Here is a 22127-nt window from a genome sequence, read left to right as displayed (position 1 = left end):
ATATAAGAGCAAAGTGCCCTTTGAGTAAATAAGTGTCCTTAGGAAGACAACTCGGCCAATAGCAGCTTGGAAGTTATAACAAGACAAGGAAGATGAGTCGATAGGAGATCTGCAGGTAAACATTTCATTGAATCTTCCCAACGGTGAAACTAGATCATTCATTAGTTAATTTTTTTGATTTTAAACTAAATTGATTAATTACATGCAATAAATTAATTAAATAAAACAAGGCTGGTTGTGGATGGCATTTAGATGATGTGCTGCAACTGCTGAATGAGAGAGCTTCTAGACAGAACTGCTATACCATAATGGACCAAAAAAAGGAAGTCATTCAACAGGGGGAGTGAAAAGGAATTTGTGAGTGATATTGAACAATTTGGTTGGGGCAGAGATATGGTTCTCTGCAGCCATGACCAGGAATTGCAAGGATTATATTGTCTGCCTGGTGCTAGCCTTCAGGACAATCGCCTTGTGCTGGACAAGAATTTGGAATGCGGGTTGGGGGGAGAATCCTGTTGTTGTGGTCCCACTTGGGAATCAATGACATAGGTAGAATTACGAACCAGATTCTACTGTGAGAGTTTCATGAACTGGGTCTGAATTAAAATGCAGAACCTCACAGGTAATAATTGCTGAGTGTAAAATGGGGGAGACCCTACATACCAGAGGCCAAGTTAAAGAATTTGGAACTGCATGTTTGCAGGGAGTGATGCAGTCTGGTGCACGTGGAAGATGTATATTTGGTGTAGTGTAGAACAGGGCAAAATCGCTGGCTTTGAAAGCAGACCAAGGCAGGCCAGCAGCACGGTTCAATTCCCGTACCAGCCTCCCCGAACAAGTGGTGACTAGGGGCTTTTCACAGTAACTTCATTGAAGCCTACATGTGACAATAAGCAATTTTCATTTCATCAACTGTTTCAAGTGAATTTACCAATAAGTATGTAAATACTGCTCCACATATTTGTAAATACATGGGAAAGCTACATATTAGAAAATATTATACTGTATGCAGCAATGGAAATAGTAACAGCACCCTCCTAATGGCAGCTACATTAGACAGTATTCAGCTTTCCTTTTTGAAAAGCACCATTCCTTTCAGTCTCAGTTGCAAGAGAGAAACCAAGGCAACAAATCAGATTTCTCTTTAAAAAAAAGTCAGTTAAAATGCTGCTGATATCAAGTCTACAACAATCCTTCTTTAAATAAGGGGAAATTTAGCGTGGCCAATCCACCTAACATTCACGTCTTTGGTTGTGGGGGTGAAACCCACGCAGACATGGGGAGAACGTGCAAACGTCACACGGACAGTGACCCAGGGCTGGGATTCGAACCCGGGTCCTCAGCGCTGTAGGCAGCAGTGCTTACCACTGCACCATGTGCCGCCCTAAGTCTACAGCAATCTTGAAGAGATTCAGAAAAAAAATGTTTTTGTTAAAACATTACTTTTAAATGCATGGCTGGTGTCATATTAATCACAATACCTAAAAAAAAACACAATTTCTGCAGTACAATCTGGACTGAATGATCTTACATTATCAAAATTATTGAAAACACATCTCCCAGAATCTGCCTTTTAATGAGTGCAAAAATGGTGTCAAATTGGAACTTCAAACGTCTAATTAAAATACTTCATTTCACTTGGTTTCAAATGAACTCTTGTCCCTCGTTCGAGCATAAACTCTACCAAATTGTTTCATTTTTAATGGATTGATGAATAGAATAGAAATTCAGAATGGTTATACAGCATTAAATATCTCAAAATGGAAATACATGAATTTAAGAACACTAATAATTTAACAATTAAGTAGCACTACAAACCACTGTCACGAAAACCAATCAGCATGAAACACTACTCAAGTCTCAACAATCTTCGTCAAATCCCCAAAACGTTATGTGCTGCCCTTCGTTGAAGAGTCAGCACCTATCACAATAACCAGGAACCAATACCAAGATGTTGAGAATAACTACAAAGTTCAAAACAAAATACAGTTTTTGATGGCTGAAAAAAACAAGATAAAGGCAAAGACTGGGAAATCAGAGAAAAGGAATGTAAGGCCATGAGAACTGAGGGGGAGTAAACAAATTTACAAAACAATAAAGAACAAATATATCAGATAAGGAGAACAGTTGACGTATTTTCTAAATAACAAAAAAAAATGCTCTATGTGAAAGCTCCCTCTGCAAGTATTAGGTATTTTGAAGATCCCCATCCACTTGCAGAGCTGCCAGTTGGCAATATGCACAATCAGATTCACTTTCACAGGATTCACAATTTGACTCCTTCAAAGTTGTAGCTTTTCAGGGTGGCTTAATAGGGAGTAGCTGAAGTCAACAGTAACACCGCTGGATTGCTCATGAAACCAATCCCATTGATTGTACAAACCAAATAAAGACTTGGAGAAAATTTACTGAGGTATTAATGAAAGGTCAAAGGTTCCCTCATCCTAATTCATGCAACACAATCGTAAAATATAGCCCGGATTTTAAAATGCACCAAGCATCAAACAATGGGCAGTTGGGGCAAGGAGAAAGTTCATACCAATTAATTGGAATGAACCCAGGTCATATTAATCTCTAGGCCTCATTATGTTATCCCAATGCTGACTCCTACCCCATCCTATCAGATACATTACAATGGCAGGAACAGGAAAGCACACAACAGCGGGGCACAACAAAATTATCCACCATAATGCAAGTTTTGAGAACAAATTTCCAGGTGATTGTGGTCACAGTAACGAGGAGAGATTCCGAAGGACAAAGGAGATCCAAGGATTTCTTATGGGACCTAGGGTTGAGCTCTAATTTTCCTGGTCCACAGGCAACCTTTAAAAGAATTTGTAAAGCTGACGTGCAGCCATCTCTGGTCCTAAATCTAATCCACATCTTCTTCATAAACTGTGCATAATCCATGTGGTCCAAGGTAAGAATTCATGCATTGTCATTGGTTCAGATGTTTTGAGCATTTGACGCCTTTACCTGCCTGCCTACAGAAGGGCCAGTGATGAATGTAGGAATTTCAGATATATTGTATTATATATATATATTTGGTGCAGTAAGGGTTAAAAGCCTGGATTAGTGTGTATCTGACTGCAGTACTATTCCTTTTAAGTCCTGGTTTAAAAGACAGACATTTTGGCTACAAAGGGGCAATTAAAGCATCATAAATGTAATATCAATAATAATAATCTTTATTAGTGTCACAAGTAGGCTTACATTAACACTGCAATTAATTTGCTGTGAAAATCCCCTCGTCGCCACAGGGAGAATTCAGAATGTCCAATTCACCCAAGTACATCTTTCGGGGATTGTGGGAGGAAACCGGAGAACCAGGAGGAAACCCACGCAGTCACAGGGAGAACGGCAGACTCTGCACAGACAGTGCCCCAAGCCGGGAATCGAACCCGGGTTCCTGGCGCGGTGAAGCAACAGTGCTAACCACCGTACTACAGTGCCGCTCTTTCTAACCATGTATATTGTCTACCTAATTTTGGGCAAATGGAATTTTGTTTATATAAAGGAGGTTCCCTCGGAGTATGTAATTAGCGACAATGGACATGATTTAACTAAATGGGAACAAAGTCCCAAAGCGAGTGCGTGTTTCCAGATGCACATTGCCGAGAAACATAAGGCTATAAAACGCAGCTCTCATTTAATAAGGGGCCTCACTGTGAAGGTGTGGCCAAGGTCGCACATAGCCCCATTTCATACACTGAGGAGCTCCACTCGTAGGAACTCCTCAGTGTAGCGAGAGATCGGTACGCCATTGCGATCTCCGAGTCCCCTGAAAGAACCCCGCCCCCCCAAGCCTCAACGCACTATCCGAAACCGCCCCAAAACCCAACGCACTATGGGAGGATCGTTGCCCACCCCCGCAATCCCCCAACACCAACACAGGGCACCCCAGCCCAAATGTGCCTGAGCAAAAATGCCAGCTTGGCACCTGGTAGTGCCAACCTGGCACTCTGGCAGTGCCAGGCTGTTACCAGCAGTGCCAGGGTGTCACGCTTCCCAAAGGGCATGCGCCTGGAGTATCCAATCCCCTGGGAGACTCCCCTTCCCGACTGCCGTTCCATCTGGTCCCAGTTTGTGGAGACCAGTAATGAATGGCGCTCGTTCAAGGCTTCTGAGGCAAGGGAGATCGCTCCCACGCCTCGGGTAACTCAGGAACCTGCACATCAGAGTGAGACTAATCGTCTTGTTTTAATACACACATTTGCTAAATTATATCGGAATGTCTCGCGAGATCGCGTTAAATCTCGCAAAGCGTTGCGAGTCGGGTAGATCCCGGGAGTGGGGACTCCCGGCTTTCATCGGCCACACTGTGCCGCAGCGAGCAGCTTTTCGGGGCCATTAAATCACACCCATTGTATTTTACTTTACTAAGATGCAGTTAATTGGAGGAGCCAGACATTGAAGCAGTCAGGTGTTGGGTGTTGGAATTCAGTTTAGATTTGGCTGAAGGGTGACACAGTGGTGCAGTGGTTAGCACTGCTGCCTCACAGTACCGAGGACCTAAGTTTAATCCCAGCTCCGGGTCACTGACTGTGTGGAGTTTGCAAATTCTCCTCTTGTCTGCGTGGGTCTCACCCCCACACCCCAATTATGTGCAGGGTAGGCAGATTGGCCACACTAAATTGCCCCTTAATAAAATAAGAAAAAAAAGATCTGTCTGTGAACAGGCTAGCAGTTTCTCTCAAAGCAGTTTAGTTCTAAAGAGTTTTGCCTGTGAACAGAACAGCAGTTTCTGAAAAGGCTGGCATGTTAACAGTAGTTGACACAGTCTGCAAGCTGTTTTCTGAAGGATCTCGCTCTCTCAAAGCGGCTTATCCAAGACATCGCTTTACAACAAGTATTCCTGGGGAGATAGCAGTTATGTTAATTTCATTGTTGAGTATTGTTTAACTGGTAATTGTAAGCCATTTTCTTTATGATACAAGTTAGTAATACTGTGTTAGTAAATATGCTAGTGTTAATATACCCTATCCCTATTTGTGCATGGAATCATTCGTGGAGCGAAGTATCCATTCCTCAGTCTTTCAAATTAAATAATATTAATCTGTCTAGTATCCAAGGAACTATTGGGGTTTGGTCCAAGCTTCCAAAACCTCCCAAAACCCAGGAGTGAAAGTGGCAGCAGACATAAGGCATCCATCTTCATATCAAATAAGATGGGTTAAAATTAGGGGCTTGTGGGGTTAAATGAATTGTACATAAAGACGAAGTGAGTTTCCTAGTCCCAATAGGTAATACCAGAGTACCCACTATAAGCAAATATGTGTCTAAGACAGTCATATAAAATTGGAAAATATATAGTTTATTAAACTAACGTTACAGTAAAAATCTGCACAGGAGTTTGCAGATCAAATAAACAGAAAAAAAAATAACTTTTGAGCTTAGACATATATACATAATGACAGGTCCTCCTTCGCTGTGGAAAGTCAGGAAGTAATGCTCCCTAAATCTTTGCAGAGTGAATCACGGTGGAACGGAATACTGGACCACCAACATACAATGCGACAGACTAAAACAATGGAGATTCAATCAGCCAGGTTACTTCATCCCTGAACAGGGCAAGTGCAACACTGACATTAAATCACCTTTCAAGCCTTGGCCCAGTGGTATCAGCACGGGGGTCAGAAAGTTGAGAGTCCCAGTTTAGACATTTAATTGGTGCATTAGCGTAATACTAAGGGAGTGCTGCAGTATTAGAGAAGCAATCTATTGAATGAGATGTTTAATCAAGGTCCAGCTGGACATAAAAGATCTTACAATACAATTCGTAGGAGAGCTGTGGAGTTCAGTATATCCTGACCAATAGCCATCAGTCACTAATGCAACAAAATGCATAAGAAAAATAGAGCAATTCCAAATTGGGTTACTGATTAGCTAACTCTATTTTGCACGTCTACCTGACAAATTTATACCTATATTTCCAGTCAATATTAGCTGTAAACATTTTGTTAATAGATTGAATGCATATCTAAACCAATTGGTTCATATTATTAGTTTTTAGTTATACTCGGACTTCTGAAATGAATTTATATTAGGTTATCAATAATGACATGAGAAGCACAGGTTGACATGAATATAGTCTTTGGTGTAAATTAGCACAATATAGTTACATAACTGCAATTTTATTGATATATTAGTCTCATAACTTGCATTGAGTCTACAGATTTGATTTGATTTATTATTGTCACATGTATTAGTATACAGTGAAAAGTACTGTTTCTTGCATGCTGTACAAACAATGCATACCGTAAATAAGGAAGGAAGGAGAGACTGCAGAATATAATGTTACAGTTATAGCAAGGTGTAGAGAAAAGATCAACTTAATACGAGGTAGGTCCATTCAAAAGTCTAATGGCAGTAGGGAAGAGGCTGTTCTTGAGTCGGTTGGTATGTGACCTCACACTTTGGTATCTTTTACCTGACGGAAGGAGGTAGAAGAGAGTATGTCCGGGGTGCGTGGGGTCCTTAATTATGCTGGCTGCCTTTCTGAGGCAGCGGGAATTATAGAGTCAATGGATGGGAGGCTGGTTTGCGTGATGGACTGGTCTACAGTCACGACCTTTTGTAGTTTCCTGCAGTCTTGGGTAGAGCAGGCTCCATACTAAGCTGTGATACAACCAGAAAGAAAGCTTTCTATGGTGCATTTGTAGAAGTTGGTGAGGGTCGTAGCTGACATGCCAAATTTCCTCAGTCTTCTGAGAAAGAAGAGTCGTTGGTGGGCTTTCTTAACTATAGTGTCGGCATGGGGGGACCAAGACAGGCTGTTGGTGATCTGTACACCTAAAAACTTGAAGCTCTCGACCCTTTCTACTTCGTTCCCATTGATGTAGACAGGGGCATGTTCTCCACTATGCTTCCTGAAGTTGATGATAATCTCCTTCGTTTTGTTGACATTGAGGGAGAGATTATTGTCGTCACACCAGTTCACCAGATTCTCTATCTCATTCCTGTACTCTGTCTCGTCATTGTTTGAAATCTGACCCACTACAGTGGTTTCATCAGCAAATTTGAAAATCGAGTTGGAGGGGAATTTGGCCACACACTCATAGGTGTATAAGGAGTATAGTAGGGGGCTGAGGACACAGCCTTGTGGGGCACCGGTGTTGAGGATGATCGTGGAGGAGGTGTTGTTGCCTATCTTTACTGATTGTGGTCTGTGGGGTTGAAAGTTCAGGATCCAGTCGCAGAAGGAGGAGCCGAGGCCAAGGCCACGGAGTTTGGAGATGAGTTTCGTAGGAATGATGGTGTTGAAGGCTGAGCTGCAGTCGATAAATAGGAGTCTGACATGGGTGTCTTTGTTATCTAGGTGTTCCAAGGTAGATTGCAGGGCCATGGAGATGGCGTCTGCTGTGGACCTGTTGCAGCGGTAGGCCAACTGTAGTGGATCAAGGCAATCCTTGGAGTTGATTCATGCCATGACTAACCGTTCGAAGTACTTCATGATGATGGATGTCAGAGCCACTGGACAATGGTCATTAAGGCACGCTGCTTGACTTTTTTTTGGTACAGGGATGATGGTACAGCAGCGTGACAGGACATAAACTGTCTGGAAGAAAAGGTGATGTTGTTCAGCTAAACTGCTGTTTCTACCACTATGAAGTCTCCCAAAATTTGATATGCTGATGTAGTTAAATAATCACAGTTAACACATACACGATTAAAGTCACCTGTGCAACCACAAATTTTGAGATAGCAACCTACAATTGCAAAATAACAAGGTGCATATGGATGGGAAAGTCCAGAAATAGGTAGAAGGGAGAATGTGAAGGGATTTAAAGACGAGGATGAACATTTTAAATTGGAGGCACGACACTGGGAGACAATTTAAAATGTAGGTCACAAAGGACAGGGTTGAAAGAAACTACATAAAAAGGCTAAAATGTCAGCAGCAGAATTTTGGATTAGCTGGAGTTCAGTGTGTAGCAGATAGGAGGTTGGCCAGAAGAGTATTGTTGTTGTGATATGATGTATATGTACCTTTAAGGAACTGTATCTTAAATCCGGTCAATCACTACCACTTTGTCACAGGATGTGATATATTAGTCCTATGACTTGTACTCAGTCCACAGCAGTAGCTGGTAGGATTCAGACATGTATACTTTTTTTTATCTAAATGTTTTTTATTGGGTTTTTGAACAAGGTATATTTACCGTTATGTACACAGGATAAGAAACATATATATATATATATATATATACACACACACATAGAAGAGAAGGGCACACCCAAACATACCAAAGAAAAGAAGATAGTACATAGGAAAAACAAAATACAATAAAAAATAAAATAGAATAACTGGTAGGGTATTGTGCACCAGCTCAACAGCAGCAACTCTGTACACCTGGCAAAATTATTTACAACACATAAGCAGGCGACTGTTTGGGGGGGGGGCAGCTAAACCAGGCAAGCGCGAGATGGCAGCGACATCCATCCAGGAGAAGCAAGCGATAACAACATGAGACATGTATACTTAGCCTCCTAGTTAATAATAATATAATATTTATATATCGTCTAATCTTTAAATAAAGAACCAACATGATTGTTTCACCAATCCTTATTGTGTGATTGGTAGGTTTACGTCAAATAGAAGAATGTAATTTTGTTGCCTTCACACTCCGCTATTACAAAGGCAAGAATACAAAGATACAGAGAGATGGGTTAGAGGTGAGCAATGTTAAGGAGGTGGAAGCATGATGGAAAGGATATGGATTTGTATATGGTTTGAGGTCAAATAGGACATTAGGTTTTTGAATAGTCTGGTTCATCCTGAGATAGTGGTAGGGAAGGCAAGTAGAGTTGGTGACAAGTGTATGTGTTTATGTTGGGGACCAAAGACCTTTTTTAGAAGCCTTTGTCTTCCTTCAATGGAAACTAGAACTTATCCATCATCAGCATAAATAAGATGACCCTGTAATGGCAAGGGGTAGCATGAGAACGAGAAGTCCATGGAAAATCATGGGGGTCAAAATCAGGAACACAACATTTGGAAGAAATCCCTGGATTTGCTCGTAAAACATTCAAATATACATCAAGTAACCACATGTACAATAGATATGGCACTGAAAGAACTTTAATGCTATGCATTTATTTACATAGAATTTAAATAGAATTTACAGTGCAGAATTTACAGTGTATTTTAATTAAACAAAACAAATTTGAAAGTTTTTTTCAATACAGATTTTATGCACATTTTTATGAACGGGAAACATAACCTCCCAGTCACACATGATATACTTATGAACTAGGCAAGTTTAGCTTTCCTTCACAATGGAGTCTAAGGCCAGAGATCATCCTGGTAATTTCTAATGCAATTGTACCTATTTTTAGTCAGTTGCCAAAACTGGAAACCATATTCCATAATTGTCATCTCGATATTTAAGAAAAATCATTCAAGGGATGTAGCCAACGCTGGCTAGGCCAGTATTTATTGCCCATCAATAATTGCCGTTGAACTGAGTAGCAGTTCAGAGGCATTTAAGAGTCAACCACATTGAACAAAGAACACTACAGCACAGGGACAGGACTCCCAAGCCTCTTCCGATCATGATACCAGCCTTGGCCAAAACCCTTAGTACTTCCAAGTGCCATATCCCATTATGCCCATCCTATCCATGTATTTGTCGAGATGCCTTTTCAACGCCATTAATGTATCTGCTTCCACAACCTCCCCAGGCGGCGTGTTCCAGGCACTCATCACCTCTGTGTAAAAAAACCTGCCTCACAAATCGCCTCTAAACTTTGTCCCACGGACCTTAAACCTATGCCACCTGGTGACTGACCCCTCCACCCTGGGAAAAAGTGCCTGCCCATCCACTCTATCCATGCCCCTCATAATCTTGTAGACCTCTATCATGTCGCCCCTCAACCTCCGTTATTCTAATGAAAACAGTCCACGTCTATTCAGCCTCTCTGCATAGCTAACACCATCCAAACCAGGCAACATCCTGGTAAACCTCCTCTGCACCCTCTCCAAAACCTCCACATCCTCCTGGTAGTGTGGTGACCACAAAAGTGCTGCCCGACCAAGGTTCTATATAACTGTAACATGACTTGCTGTGGATCTGGAGTCAAATCTAGGCCAGTGCAGGTTAAGGCAGTAGATTTCCTTCCCTGAAGGACTTTAATAAACAGATGGGTCTTTATGACAATCAAAAATGGTTACAAGGACATTTTCATTGCAGATATTATTGAATTCAAATTTCACGATCTGCCATGGTGGGGTACAAACCTAGGTCCCCAGAGCATTTCCCTGGGTCTCTGGATTACTAGCCCAGTGACAATAATCAATATAAAATGTCGTGAATCATTTCTTTTATTGATATATTGATAAAGTGGCTTTATTGATAACCACCAAGCTATGGAAAATTATTTCCAAATCCTAGAACAGTTCTACACGAGGAGTGATGGTGCCGGTCATAGCATAATGGGGTAGAAATTGTTGAGACTGTATTTCTATGCGCAGAATCATTATCATACTCTTAAGCACACTCAAGAACATATGCCGTTACAAAACTCCCAAATTCATGGAACTCATTCATTACAATAAAACGGGTAGACTTCCAGCACTCAATTGGCAACTTGCTCTTGGTGGTGAATTTTGTGTTTTCGTAAAGTAATTTAAAGACAGCCTGTATCTCTGAAAGCGAAAATGCTCTTCAGCTGCAAACAGCCATTTGTAGACAATGGTAGGCAGAGGAGAAGCTGCTAGTGGTTTTCAGCCACTGCTTTAGAGGAGGAGATACATCTTCTATCAACTTGGTGACAGGAAAAATTCCAAACTGCTCATTAAGAGTAGACAAAAGTGGCAGAGAAATGCAAGTACATTCCTTAGAGAATGGCTTTAATACAGGAGAGAATTCAATGAGCTCACCATGATAATCAAGATGAGTTAGGAGGTTTGCTGATCATTACTCTAATTACATAGAGCTTGTAAAGAAAACAAGCCATTCGACCCAATAGGTTTTAGCAGATATTTTCCTCCCATCACATCATATTTATATTCTTTTGTTCCTTTCATCTTATTTGCTTATACCCTTTCATTACCAATCCCTCCCTTGGTTGTCAGCGTCACCTACAGAGTGGTGTGTTGGGCTGGCTGAGTCGATGTGGGCTGCACTTGATGCAATGTAGCGAGAGACAGACTTCCAACACTTGATGAGATGCAACATGATTTTATTTAACATCTAAACTATTATACATGTTCAACTGTGGGTTGACACTAAGCTGACTTGAATGGAGACCTGACACTAGCCTGACCAGACTTACTAGCTACCACATGGTGTTTGCACTGGCTAGCTCACGAGCTCTGACTGTCTCAGAGGCTGGATTCCGAGAGAGCGGGAAAACTGGTGCCCTCTGGCTTTATAGTGGTCGTGTCCTGTCTGGTGATTGGCTGCTCTGTTGTGTGTGCTTACTGGTCATCCTGTGTGTCAATCACTGCCTGTCTGCACTCCATTATATACATAGATGTATATTATGACATCTTCCCCTTTTTTTTTTTACATTGTTTGTGTTCAGATAATAAATAGTAATTGCATGTGCGTGTGGACGTGTATATGTGAGTGACTATATTCAAAATGTGCTAAAATGAAATATACATAGGAGGGTGTCGCTAGTGCAGATGAAATGGTAGAAACGATATTTACAGAGGTCAAAACGATGAGGAAACAAAATTGTGCAAAAGTTCAGTCTATAAGTTTAGTCTTTGTGGTGGGCGACGAATTCTGGTTGACCGAACGAGCACTGGGCCCTGTTAAGTCGGAGGCCATGCTCGTAGATTCTGTGGAATACCTGTTTGAGGCGATCAATGTGTTCTTGAGGAGTTGTGGACCAGATTATGGAATCGTCAACATACACGCGCACCCCCTAAATACCCTCCATCATCTGTTCCATGACGCGGTGAAATACCTCTGATGCAGAGATGATGCCAAAAGGCATTCGGTTGTAGCAGTAGCGACCGAATGGGGTGTTGAATGTGCACAGCTTGCAACTGGATGCGTCCAGCTGTATTTGCCAGAACCCGTTGGAGGCGTCCAGCTTCATAAAGAATTTGGCATGAGCCATCTCGCTGGTCAACTCTTCTCGTTTTGGTATCGGGTAATGTTCCCTCATGATGTTGCAATTTAGATCTTTGGGTTCGATGCAGATTCGAAGCTACCCGACGGCTTCTTGACGCAGGCCATGGAGCTGAGCCAGTCCGTGGGTTCTGTGACCTTTGATATGATGCCCTGGTCCTGGAGGTCCTGCAACTGCTGCTTGAGGCAGTCCTTGAGGGGTGCCAGCAACCGACGCAGTGCATGAACCACAGGGGTGGCGTTTGGTTTGAGCAGGATTTTGTATCGGTATGGGAGTGTGCCCATTCCGACAAACACACTGTGGTACTGCGTGATGACGTCATCAATTTCAGCCTGGAAGTTTTCATCAGGTGAGGCCGTCGCCTGTGAGGATGACATGGTGTGGACTCGCTGAACCAGGTTCAGGAGTTTGCAGGCCCGAGCACCGAGCAAGGATGCTCTGTCAGGTCCTACAATCTCAAATCGCAGTGTTGCTTTAAATGATTTATTGGAAACTCCGAGTTGGCATGAGCCACTGGCAGCAATGGCATTGCCATTGTAGTCAAGGGGCTGGCAGGCCAGTGGAAGAATGCTTGGTTTGACGCGGAGATCGGACTTCGAGGTGAGGTTTGCCGATGCGCCGGTGTCCAGTTTGAACCGGATGCGAGCCTTGTTGACTGTGAGGACAGCACACCACTCGTCGTCAGGATCCAAGCTGAGGATCGGGAGGTGCTTCACTATCTTGGCGAGAGGCAGCGCATGCTTCGGAATGATGCCCACCCGGTATGGGGATTTGAGGCACTCAGCTTCAGGATCTGTTGGGCTGTCGGGGTCAGAGTCTTGCATGGCCTGCTGTACGGAACGGACGCTTCTGCGCTGTGGCTGGGATCGCTGGATGCTGGGCAGTGGAGCAGATCTGCAAAGGGCTGCGTAGTGGCCAAGCTTGCCACACTGTAGACACCATCGTGATTTTGCCGGACATTGCCGCTTTAAATGGGCGAAGCCACAATTCGGACACCTCATGACGCCAATGTCAGCGCGTTCCGTACGCCAACGCGCATGCGCAGTGCGGTCAAACGACGTACGCACCTGCGCAGGCTGGTCTTCTGCCTCGCCGTCCCCTCAGTCGTGGCGCGCATGCGCAGGGGCCTGGGAAAAGCGCGCAAAATGGCCACTCTCGTCGATATTTAGGCCCTGCACTTGTGTGATGGCCTGCACCCGTTCTGCCTCATGGGAGGTTAGCTTTGCCGTTTCTGCCGCCCTGATGTGGGAGTACCGAGGGTCAGTCTGGATTATTCTCAGACAATTGTCAGGGAGATAGCTGAAGTTGAGAGATAGGAAATGGAGTTTGGAGCAGGGTCAAAATTATTTCCATCTTCCCGATGATTAATTGGAGGAAATATCTGCTCTCCCATTACTGGATATCAGATAAGCGGTCTGACAATTTAGTAATGGTGGAAGAGACGCGAGATAGAGTTATGTGCCAGCAGCATAGATGTAGGTGAGAAATAGAAGGGAGCCAAGGATAGATCTTTGGGGGTCACAGGTAGTAATGGTGTGGGAGTAAGAAGAAATGACATTGCAAGCAAATGAAACCCTTGATATGATTACATAAGAGTGGAACCAGGCAAGAGCAGTCCCACCAGCTAGATAACAGTGGTGGGTTGTTGGAAGAGGATAGGATGTCTTTGTCAAAGGCTGCAGGCAGGTCAAGAGGGACGATGAGGGAAAATTCACTATGAGACTTTGATAATGGCTATGTTTGTATGGGCAGAAACCCGTTAGCTATTACAATCCCAAACCAGACCCCAACAGTGGTTAGGATACTGGACCGAAAACCCAATATTCTAGTTTAGTTTGTAAGATTGTGTGGAAAGAATACTTCACTCCAGGAGTGATAGCATGGAGAAATAGCTTACAATTACCTCTGAAACAATACTACTCAATACAGTAAATAGAATACCCTTAATTACTATCTCTATTCTCAATTAAACCAAAGAAAGAAAAAGCATGCAGCTCTCAATCATCCTACATCCCAATGGCGCAGAGTAATACTTGCTTTCCAGAACAGATTTAGCTTCTATTAGAACCCCTGCAGACCTCTGGCTGGATATCTTCAAAAAGCTGTTGCTACAGTTTACCCCTTATCCTTAGACAAGTCTGTAGTGATATCATGGTTGTGTTGTAATTCACTGACTGACCATTAGGAGTCTCACTAGTATAAAAATGAACAAAGAAAGAACAAAGAACAATACAGCACAGGAACAGGCCCTTTGGCCCTCCAAGACTGTGCCAACCATGGTACCTGCCTAAACTAAAATTGTATGTACTTAAGGGGTCCGTATCCTTCCATTCCCAACCCAACCTAAAGGGATTAAGGGTTATGGTGTTCGGGCCAGAAAGTGGAGCTGAGTCCACAAAAGATCAGCCATGATCTCATTGAATGGCGGAGCAGACTCGAGGGGCCAGATGGCCTACTCCTGCTCCTAGTTCTTATGTTCTTATTCATGTATTTGTCTAGATGCCCTTAAATGCCACTATCGTATCTGCTCCCACCACCTCCCCAGGCAGTGCATTCCATACATTTACGACCCTCTGTGTAAAAAACTTGCCTTACACATCTGTTCTAAACTTTTTCTCACGCACTTTAAACCCATGTCCTCTAGTACCTGACTCTCCTACCCTAGGAAAGAGCATCTGACTATCCACTCTGTCCATGCCACTCAATCTTGTAGACCTCTATCAGGTCGCCTCTCAACCTCCGTCATTCCAGTGAGAACAGACCGAGTTTGTCTAACCTCTCGTCAAAGCTAATGTCCTCTGTGCCAGGCAAACTCCTAGTAAGCTGCTTCTGCACCCTCTCCAAAGCATCCACATCCTCTGGCAGTGTGGCACACTCATAATCTTGTAGACCTGTATCAGGTCACCTCTCAACCTCCGTCGTTCCAGTGAGAACAGACCGAGTTTATCTAATCTCTCGTCATAGCTAATGTCCTCCGTGCCAGGCAACATCCTGTACCCTCTCCAAAGCACCCACATCCTTCTGGTAGTGTGGAACCAGAATTGTACACAATATTCCAAATGTTCTTGTAATAAATCAGGCCATCCAACAAGAACATTAAAAAGTCTGCACAGTTTTAAATATATGTTTTAAACTATCCTACTGTGAGAGTTAAAGACCTTACTTGTGGACTCACTGTTAGCCAGGACGGAACTCAACTCCACAGCTTTCACAAAATGTTTGAAAACCTTAGCTTCACCCAGCAATAACATCATCTCCCCAAGGTGGAAACAAATCAGCTCCCAAGACTGAAAACACTAACTCCCCAGGGACACCCCCTAGTCAAACAACAGTGCAGTAGCCCAGGCTTTTACGATTTCACTTCTGACTCCTAAAAGCTTTCTGGTCTTGCAAAACAAAATTATTTTAAAAACACGACTACTGCAGTCAAACACACGCTAACCCAGGCTGTTAACCCTTAAATTGCCAAATGTTTATAATCCAATAGTTCTAAAATCATGCATTTGTCACAATTGTAAAGGTTCAAGCATGGAATTCCAGGAAGGGTGAACATTCAAGGACTTTGTTGGACAGGACAAATAGAATCATAGAATTTACAGTGCAGAAGGAGGCCATTCGGTCCATTATATCTGCACTGGCCCTTTTAAAGTGCACCCCACTGAAGCCCACACCTCCACTCTATCCTCGTCATAAAGGAACCCCACCTAAGGGGTTGACAATGAGGGCAATTTAGCATGGCCAATCCACCTAACCTGCACATCTTTGGAAACCCACGCAGACACTGGGAGAATATGCAGACTCCACATAGACAGTGACCCAAGCCAGGAATCAAACCTGGAGCTGTCAAGCAACAGTGCTAACCACTGTGCTACTGTGCTGCCCATGTGCTACCATGCCGCACGTAGAATGATGATGGAAACATCCCACCACCACCCCGCCTCCCAAACAGCACTCTGGCTGTGCCTGCATTAAAAAGGACTACAACAGAGAGTGGCTCACCATCTTGTTCTCAAGGGTAATTAGGGATGGGCAATAAATGCTAGGCTTGCCAGTGATGCCCACATCCCATCAACAAATAATTTAAAAATGCACTTATATGGTGTCTTTCACAACATTCATTTGTCCCAAGTAGTTTTACAGACAATGAAGTACCTTTGAAGTCTAGTTATTTATGCAGTGTAGGAAACACAAGAGCCAATTTGTACACAGCAGGGTCACACAAACAGCAACAAGATAATGACTAGATAATCTGATTGTGATGTTGGTTGAGGGATAAATAATGATTAGAATACCGAGGAGAATGTCGTGCATGTCTTTGAAATAGTCCATGAATACACAGATGATTACAGCACTTTTCAAAGTACAGAAATGGGATGTCAGCCTAGAATGCGTGGTCAAGTCTCTGGACTTGGGCTAAACCCACAATATCCGACTCAGGGACAAGAATAACATTAGCCAGTTGTAGAGAGAGGATAGCCCTTGTTAACTAGATGCCAAACTGGGTGGAACTGAGTAATATTCAAACTGAATGGAACAGAGGGATATTGAGGAGTGCTGCTGTGTGTATGAATCATGACTACTAAAGGAAACCAGGCATAGGCTTATATGACTCATTATTTGTGGTCACAAACAGATTGCAGACGAAGTGAATGGAAGTCCCTTCCTGTTCAGAAACAGAGCTGCTTCCTGATGGATAAGTGCCCTCGGCTATGTGTATAAAGTCTACAATTCCCTGCACCAATAGGAATCCAGCAATTCACATAAATCCCAGTACTCCTTCTTCCTGTTTATCAACCTCCTATTTAAATGGAGGTTGGAATGCCTTTGCATACAGCTTCTGAAAATGACTTACTAACTAACCATGATGTGCTGGGTGAGTTAAGGAAATAATGTTTGGCATGCAAGGAGGCCTGTTGCACAAAAAGCCACCATTTCAGATATAGGTTAATTTGCTAAAAGGCCATGGGCCTTTATTGTGTGCCCTGACCAATATCATGTCACTCACCCTTTCACAGTTTAAAATCAGAATTCCAAATTCAACTTTGTGCTCATTTCAGACAATGAAAACCCAAGACACATCATAATTACGACACACCAAGACAAATCAATCCCTCGCTAAATGGTGTCAAGTTCAGGCATGTTTGATTGCTTAGTTACTTAATTATCACAAAATTACTTTATAGTATGCTCCCAGAGACAAGACACTAAAGACATTGCATGTTGTATACTTTTACTTCTCAAAAATGTTTAATACCCACAACGTTTAGAGAATTAACCACATGATTAAGAGAAAAGTGCTCTGCACACTTTTGCTTCTGATCCATTTCCCCCCATTTGTATTCTGCTCTCACAACGACATGCAAAAAAAAAAGAAAAACAAATTTCAGCAATCAGTTATTTTCAAATGACCTTAAAGTTGAGACAAAATGAATAGCAAAGTGATCTTTGACGAGGAATCAGGTTCCCGATAAAACTAGCAAGTGCTGCCATCCAGTGATATAAACAGTCTCCAGTTTAAAATACAACTATATCCTACTAAATTATTCCAGACCCAATTATGGTCAGGTTTACTTACCTTCCAGTTAAATAAAAATATTTAGAACATAAGAACATAAGAACTAGGAGCAGGAGTAGGCCATCTGGTCCCTCAAGCCTGCTCCGCCATTCAATGAGATCATGGCTGATATTTTGTAGACTCAGCGCCACTTTCCTGCCTGAACACCACAACCCTTAATTCCTTTATTCTTCAAAAAACTATATTTATCTTAAAAACATCTAATGAAGCAGCCTCAACTGCTTCACTGGGCAAGGAATTACATAGATTCACAGCCCTTGGGCTCAGTCCTAAATCTACTTCGCCTTATTTTGAGGCGATGCCCCCTAGTGCTGCTTTCACCCGCCAGTGGAAACAACCTGCCCGCATCTATCCTATCTATTCCCTTCATAATTTTGTGTTTCTATAAGATCCCCCCCCCCCCCCCCGCATCCTTCTAAATTCCAATGAGTACAGTCCCAGTCTACTCAATCTCTCCTCGTAATCCAACCCCTTCAGCTCTGTGATTAACCTCGTGAATCTCCTCTACACACCCTCCAGCGCCGTACGTCCTTTCTCAAGTAAGGAGACCAAAACTGAACACAATACTCCAGGTGTGGTCTCACTAACACCTTATACAATTGCAGCATAACCTCCCTTGGTCTTAAACTCCATCCCTCAAGCAATGAAGGACAAAACTCCATTTGCCTTCTTAATCACCTGTTACACCTGTAAACCAACTTTTTGTGACTCATGCACTAGCACACCCAGGTCTCGCTGCACAGCAGCATGTTTTAATATTTTATCATTTAAATAATAATCCCTTTTGCTGTTATTCCTACCAAAATGGATAACCTCACATTTGTCAACATTGTATTCCATCTGCCAGACACTAGCCCATTCACTTAACCTATCCAAATCTCTCTGCAGACTTCCAGTATTCTCTGCACTTTTTGCTTTACCACTCATCTTAGTGTCATCTGCAAACTTGGACACATTGCACTTGGTCCCCAACTCCAAATCTTCTATGTAAATTGTGAACAATTGTGGGCCCAACACTGATCCCTGATTACCAACCAGAGAAACACCCATTAATCCCCACTCTTTGCTTTCTATTAATGAACCAATCCTCTACCCATGCTACTACTTTACCCTTAATGCCATGCATCTTTATCTTATGCAGCAACCTTTTGTGTGGCACCTTGTCAAAAGCTTTCTGGAAATCCAGATATATCACATCCATTGGCTCCCCATTATCTACTGCACTGGTAATGTCCTCATAAAATTCCACTGAATTAATTAGACACGACCTGCCATTTATGAACCATGCTGCATCTGCCCAATGGGGCAATTTCCATCCAGATGCCTCGCTGTTTCTTCCTTAATGATAAATTCCAGCATCTTCCCTATTACCGAAGTTAAACTAACTGGCCTATAATTACCCGCTTTCTGCCTACCTCCTTTCCAATCCACCGGGACCACCCCAGAGTCCAGTGAATTTTGGTAAATTATCACTAGTGCATTTGTAATTTCCCTCGCCATCTCTTTTAGCACTCTGGGATGCATTCCATCAGGGCCAGGAGACTTGTCTACCTTTAGCCCCATTAGCTTGCCCATCACTACCTCCTTAGGTGATAACAATCATCTCAAGGTCCTCCCCTGTCATAGCCTCATTTCCATCAGTCACTGGCATGTTATTTGTGTCTTCCACTATCAAGACCGACCCAAAAAACCTGTTCAGTTCCTCAGCCATTTCCTAATCTCCCATTATTAAATCTCCCTTCTCATCCTCTAAAGGATCAATACTTACCTTAGCCATTCTTTTTTTTTAAATATATATTTGTAGAAACTTTTGCTATCTGTTTTTATATTCTGAGCAAGTTTAGTCTCATAATCTATCTTACTCTTCTTTCGAGCTATTTTAGTAGCTTTCTGTTACTCCCTAAAGATTTCCCAATCCTCTAGTCTCCCACTAATTTTTGCCACTTTGTATGCTTTTTCCTTCAATTTGATACTCTCCCTATTTCCTCAGATATCCACGGTCGATTTTCCCTCTTTCTACCGTCCTTCCTTTTTGTTGGTATAAACCTTTGCTGAGCACTGTGAAAAATCGCTTGGAAGGTTCTCCACTGTTCTGCATCTGTTTCACCATAAAGTCTACCTTAGCTAGCTCTTCTCTCATCCCATTGTAATCTCATTTGCTTAAGCACAAAACACTAGTGTTTGATTTTACCTTCTCACCCTCTATCTGTATTTAAATTGCACCATATTGTGATCTCTCCTTTCGAGAGGATCCCTAACTATGAGGTCATTAATCAATCCTGGCTCATTATACAGGACCAGATCTAGGACTGCTTGTTCCTTCGTAGGTTCCATTATATACTGTTGTAGGAAACTATCGCGGATACATTCTATAAACTCCTCCTCAAGGCTGCCTTGACCGACCTGGTTAAACCAATCGACTTGTAGACTAAAATCCCCCATGATAACTGCTGTACCATTTCTATATGCATCAGTTATTTCTTTGTTTATTGCCTGCCCCACCATAATGTTACTATTTGGTGGTCTATACACTATCAGTGACTTTTTTGCCATACTATTCCTGATTTTCATCCAAATGGACTCAGTCTTATCCTCCATAGCACCAATGTCATCCCTTACTATTGCCCGGATGTCATCCTTAAATAAAAGAGCCCCCTTACCATCCACTCTGTCCTTCTGACTAGTTTGATACCCTTGGATATTTAACTCCCAGTCGTGACCATCCTTTAAACATGTTTCAGTAATGGCCACTAAATCATAGTCATTCACGATGATTTGCGCCATCAATTCATTTACCTTATTCTGAATACTACGAGCATTCAGGTAAACTACACTTGTATTGGCTTTTGTACCTCTGTTTTGAATCTTAACACCTTGATCAGTAACCTCTCCCAAGTTATTTTTCCTCTTAACTTTTCTCCTAATTTTCCTTGTTGTTGAACCCATATCTTCATGTAACAACCTGCTGTGTCGCTTTCCATTTATGTTTTTACTTCCCGTTTTATTCCTTTTAGTATTACTGTGTATTCACTGAGCTCCCCTCAGTCACTGTGCCTTGTACTGTTGCCCTTTTTGATTTTTGACTATGGCCTCTCTGCCTTACACTTTTCCCCCTTACTGCCTTTTCTTTCTGTCCCTGTTTTACTACCTTTCAACTTCCTGCATCGTTCCCATCCCCCTGCCACATTAGTTTAAACATTTGTTGTGGATGAACACTTTGAAGAAGTAGCTTGAGATATTTTTTAAATTGCGCAGATTTCACGCAAAGTTCTGTTCTAAGCCATCTCTAGTAAGGAGGCTTCGTCCCCTGCAGGCAATGATTCATGCTGCCATTCTATTTCGTGATTTCAGTAACTCAATGGTACCTTATACATGTACTTATTCTTCATGTCAACCTGAAAATGGGTGCTGGTAGTATTTGCACTGAACTAAATCTTTTGCTCGCCCAATATCTATGCACTTACACATACTGTCAACTAAGGGTCACTTCACAACAGTGAATCTTTTCCCTTGCAACCATTTGAAATGTGTTAACATGGTACTGAGGTACTGGTAGTGAAATGTAGGATTGTCCTACCAATGCAAACAGAATACTGAGAAAACTCAGATGGCACACATTCGGCACATACTCATGCAATATGGCAGAAAAAGAGCTTGAATCCAAATAAACTGAAAACCCTACTTATACCAAATATCTAGAAATTACTCAAGTACACACCAATGGTTTTGTCTTCATACCCAACAATTTTTTCCCCAAACAAAATATTCAAGCAAATTTGTCAGTTCATTCAACCATTAATTCTGTGTTTACTTTGCACTATTGTCTTTAATGATATGACCTCTCAGGTGCCAGTGAAACACCAGAACAAATAGATACAGTCAGCTCACTGATATACACGAGCACCTGGAAGTGATGGTTGAATACAGATAATGATAAGCACTAGCTGGAAAACAAAAATGATCAGGTACAGAACTCTGGTGATGCACAAAGTTCTGATCCATCTATCGTCAGATTTGCCTCGAAGATTACATCAACACTTTTAGTCTTGTCGACCCCTTCCAAAAATAACTACTACGCAAGAGAGTAACAAATCTCAGAGTCAAAAAAAAGGTCTAAGTAAACAACTTAATTCACACAAAATTCATTTTGCCCAGATTGGTGGGCTCAGGGGATTCAGATTCCCTCACCATTGGGGCCAGATGCGTCATAGTCTACAGTGCTTTTTAAACAGGACTGTCATAACAAAAAAAATACAGAAAATCCCAATTCCAGACTATACCAAAAGTACACCCACCCAATTCCAAAGTCTCCTACCCCCTCATAGAAAACTGAACTTAATCAAAATAAAAAGAGACCCCCCCACCCCCTAACAGCAGACAGTAATCAGTTCCCTGAAAAGGGAGGTGAAGGGCTGCCACCTCGAGTAGAACCCTTCATGGCGTACCTAATCTTCTCAAAATACAA

At 42.4% G+C, this 22127-nt stretch overlaps 1 protein-coding gene across 9 annotated transcripts in view; it reads right to left on the bottom strand.

Moving 5' to 3' along the window:
• Positions 1-22127, bottom strand: part of nme7 (NME/NM23 family member 7) — a 305234-nt gene that overhangs the window by 259059 nt on the left and 24048 nt on the right. Inside the window, exon 1 of one of the 9 annotated variants that reach the window (XM_038802062.1) lies at positions 1819-1897. The exons of the other annotated variants lie outside the window; for them this stretch is intronic. The gene's annotated coding sequence lies outside the window, so the exon portion shown is untranslated. Of the gene's footprint in view, positions 1-1818; positions 1898-22127 lie in introns of those variants that run through there. 9 annotated transcript variants of the gene reach the window in all.

Source organism: Scyliorhinus canicula, chromosome 7 (genome assembly GCF_902713615.1).
Source record: "Scyliorhinus canicula chromosome 7, sScyCan1.1, whole genome shotgun sequence".
Classification (NCBI taxonomy): domain Eukaryota; kingdom Metazoa; phylum Chordata; class Chondrichthyes; order Carcharhiniformes; family Scyliorhinidae; genus Scyliorhinus; species Scyliorhinus canicula.
Note: the sequence above shows the minus strand (reverse complement) of the source record. Positions and strands in the feature narration are given on the sequence as shown.